The sequence below is a fragment of the Pinus tabuliformis genome, chromosome 2_2, assembly GCF_031772625.1.
Source record: "Pinus tabuliformis cultivar Carrire ecotype Pingquan chromosome 2_2, CPIR1, whole genome shotgun sequence".
Lineage (NCBI taxonomy): Eukaryota > Viridiplantae > Streptophyta > Pinopsida > Pinales > Pinaceae > Pinus > Pinus tabuliformis.
This window is the reverse complement of record NC_142300.1, coordinates 948,752,398-948,756,688: the sequence shown is the minus strand read 5'-3', so window position 1 is coordinate 948,756,688 and position 4,291 is coordinate 948,752,398. Positions and strand designations below refer to the sequence as shown.

Here is a 4,291-nt window from a genome sequence, read left to right as displayed (position 1 = left end):
GCTGAGACCAGATATTGGTCTATCGGACCTAAAGAAACAAATTGTTTATTTTGATTTAAGATTTTATTCCTATGTTCAAAAAGCTTGGAGAGAAGCCTCCCGAGCTCACTATAATTTTGACATTGTAAAAGGCTAGGAAGGTCAGTGTTGTAATAAAGATTGTGAAATTGAGATCTAATGTGGTTGTACGCGGGGCACTCTAAGAGGAAGTGGTTTTCATCCTCGATGTTCCTATTCTCACATATATGGCAGATCCTTTCCATCCATGGCGTTTTAGGAACTACCCAACTACCTGTTCCACTATGAAGCTCATGAGAATTCATTCTAATCTTTGCTATATTAACTTTCTTCTTTGAGCCAGTTAAAATAGAGAGATACTTTTGATCTTCTAGGGTGGGGTTGATGACCTTCTTATAATAACTTAATTTTCTTTTAGTCGCTAAATCTTTCTCACACCACATTTTTTTTTTAACTTAGAAGTAAAAATATCTTTAATGTTATTTATGTTTTGCAATGCATCATTCTTGTTGATCTCCCAATAGTTTAACCAGGCCCTTGTGTCTTCATGCCACCCTCGATTGAGCCTCAGGTGGTTTTGGTTGGAATTTAAAGCTAGCTTAGGAAGTCTATGATCGTCTATATTATTGAGTTTGTGCTTGTACAGCAAAAACCTAATCATAGGTAGGCTCTCAATAGGGAAAATACCTCCTTCTATAAGGAGAATAGGATAGGGTGTATTAATTTTAATCCCATAAGATCAACTAACTAATAGGGGAAAGACCTGCTTCTATAATGAACATCTTTCCTAATTAGCGTGGCTTCTTAAGTCACTGATCTTATGGAATATGACTAGTAATGTACAACTGCTATCGATGTCTTAGTGTATATATGTATTCCAGTGAAATGAATTCAATGAAAAAGATAATAAATTTTTTATGTATATGTATAAATAAAATAAAATTAGTGTTTACATTCATTCGAGTAAAATGAACTAAATGAAAAAGATACTAAAGATTATATATATATATATATATATATATATATATATATATATATAAGTTTATGTATATCGAATTTTTTTGGATATTAAAATAATTTGTGAGCTTGAGGATTTATTTTATATTACGTATCTATATATATAAACACATAGGTAGATTTCCTCTTTTATATTCTAATTCCAGGTAGTTCAACTATCTACTATATTTAACTTCTTATTGGAATGCAAGCACATTTTTCGCACAGTTCAAGTTGGTGTTTAATTAAGTTGGTGTGGAATCAACGATTTTTTTATAAGTTTATGCCACTAATAATTACATGTCATTAATTTCATAATAATTTTAATTTACAAATTAAAATATACATACAATTGAGCAATATCCATACGTGTTAGTTAAAAAGATTTCTAAGTACAGTGTATCTGAATTAATTAATAGTTAGATGGCATTACAGGTCATAATAATTTTAATTTACAGATTAAAATATACAGATAATTGTGCAATACTCGTCGAGAATTTTGACTACAATGTATTTGAACTAAAACTTACATGTCATGTTAATTTTAATTTACAAATTAAAATATATAGACAATTGTGCAATAGTTAAAGAGAATTTTGAATACAACGTTTCTAAAGGGAACATATAATAATTATACTATAATTAAAATTTCTTAATATTCAAATATTATTTGATGAATCTTGCATTATATTTTATTTTTGTAATTTTCTCTTGATCAATGAATTATAATATGGAATGCTAGACATTAAATTTAAATTTCCAGCTCACAAATTTGGGAAGAACAATTCAAGTTGTTACTTGGCTTGTTGTGCTCAACCATTTTTTTTCTAAATCCTTAGCTAATTGAATTTTATGCAAACAATTAAACCTAAACCTCGAGTAAGTAATAAGCAACATAATTCTTATTCACAATGTATTTGTATCATTATTTTCTCCTCTAAATTCACCTATATTTTGGGCTCCAAAACAATAGAACTGATGCAAGTATAAGATAAAATCTCGAAATAGGTGTCTTCACTATAGACTTCTCATGTTACGCCCTTGAGCAGGATTAGTTAACTTATGGAAAACAACACCCATGCAATCCATGTCCTCATGAAGTTTTGAAAGTTGTAATAGATATCATGAGGTTGAAACCTTTAACAACCCCAATAAATTAATTATATTTCATTTTGATAGGTAGTGAATTAAATATATAGACCATGACCTCTAAGAAGGAAACCCTGTTTCATATATCTCTGTAATTAAAAGAAAGTGATAGATAGTAACACTAATATTACAAAACTGAACATAGTCAAGTCTTCTGAAACATGTAACTGTTACCTTAAATGCTCTATGTATGTCATTGTTATTTGGAAGGCCATCCCACATCCATGGATTGCCAACAATAGTTTGCATCTTCAGCCTTCATGTCAAGGTTTCTGGATGAATGATGAGGGGCAGTGTTGTTATTGGCATTAGATAGGTGAAAGTTGCATTTGCCACTTCACCCTTCTTGAAGGCTGTGGAGGTGGAGCCTATCTGTTGGTCATATGAATAGGCTCCCACACAATTCTGCCCATGCTAGGTGAATCCATATGCACAGAGGTTGTTTTCCAGTATCGAGAAGGAAAGATAGACCTCATCCTTGCTCCACTTTTGCTTCGAAGAAGATGAAATGCCCTTCGATACTAAACAGGATTTCAAATTCTTGTTACTTCTATTGTTTCTTGAGAGAAGAGGGTGTAGGAAGTTGACATAGAGGCGCCTAAATCCACCGAAGCCCATGACCACGGATTTCAACTTCCCACTCTGAAGTGAGGCGGTGGATAACCAATGGCGCGTACAGATGGATTTTTAGAGATCCTCATAGCATTTGACTCGCTTCCATTTATTTCCCACCCAAGAAATCCCTCTACCTGCTCTCCTTACCCAGTTGAGTGCTTATTCTACCATCCTATCCCTCGTAGTGCAGGCTTAAAATTCAAAGCAGAGCGGTTGAGCAATCAGATAGAGAGTCGGTCGAGTACGTAAATGACTTCATCCAATCCTGTGCTCTCCTTGCGATATAGATAAGGTCGAGTATCTATAAGAAATTCCCCTTCTCAGTCGAGTTTCTTATAGAAAACAACCAACATTCATATTATGTATGTAATAAGGTGACGTGCAATTACTGTCGGAGGGAGTGAGCAACAACCTTCAAGGCACTCGTTAGGTGAGGCATGAAATTGGGCCCACACTGGACCATCCATACATTTATTGCCCACCCAAGAAACCATGACTGTATGGAGCATGGTCAATGCGTAGTGTGTGGTAGCGTGCTTTGATAGATCCAACAGGCGAAAATAAAAAGGTAGACGATGGTAGGGAGTGAGACGATTCAAAAAGAAACTCCTTCGGTGTAATTATATATTATTTATTAATATATTAAATTATATTATATACTCAATATTAAATTTATGATAATTAAATCTAAAAAAAATCAATTATGATAATTTCATCTATCATAATAATTATTTGGAGAAAGTTTCTTCATACAGATATTCAAGTATTGACATTTATTAGCTCAACTAGAATTGTAGCATTAACAAAAGGATCATTAAGGATGAAACATTTATTATTAGCTTGAAACGAGTTGTAAGTCGATTAATATTTGGGTTGGAGCAACAAATGGTTCCTCTTTCAGACTCTCGTCACTCATATTATTTTATATGGCTCTGAGGTTTGACGTTGTAGTATATCTAGATAATCATGGAGGAAAATTGAGTTGATCCAAAAACAATTTGTAACCAACAAACTCAAGATGAAAGGAAATACTTCCTATCATATCCTCTTGATTTAAGCTAGTTTTTCCCCCCATTGAAAGCATGCCCATGTTTAGGTATCCATGGATGCCATGAGGTTCCCCATAACTGCTTCTAGCTCTAGATAGAACCCCCACCTCTGGGTCAAGCGAGGATGGCACAAGGATGCATGGTCTTGGCCAGAACACTGGGGCATAAAGGAGGAAATCAACTTGGAGAATAAGGATAATATAAAAAATACTATTCTTCCAAATTTAAAGATAAGTTGTGGGATGATAAGGAGCTAGAGGGGAAAATGAAGCTAAGGTATTATAAGGAGGTGATCAACCTCACTCTTGCTAACCAAATTCATCATGATGTCTTCAACAATAATAATAAGAAAATGAACATTGTGAAAATAATAACTAATTCTCATGAGCTCCCAAGTGAAACTCGTAGTTGGTCTATTCCCAAAACACCTTGGGATGAAGGAGGTTGGCACCTTTACAATACTA

At 33.7% G+C, this 4,291-nt stretch overlaps 1 pseudogene; it reads right to left on the bottom strand.

The window, feature by feature from the left end:
• Positions 1-2,362: 2,362 nt before the first annotated feature.
• Positions 2,363-2,850, bottom strand: LOC149196332 (uncharacterized; annotated as a pseudogene).
• Between the last annotated feature and the right edge of the window lie 1,441 nt (positions 2,851-4,291).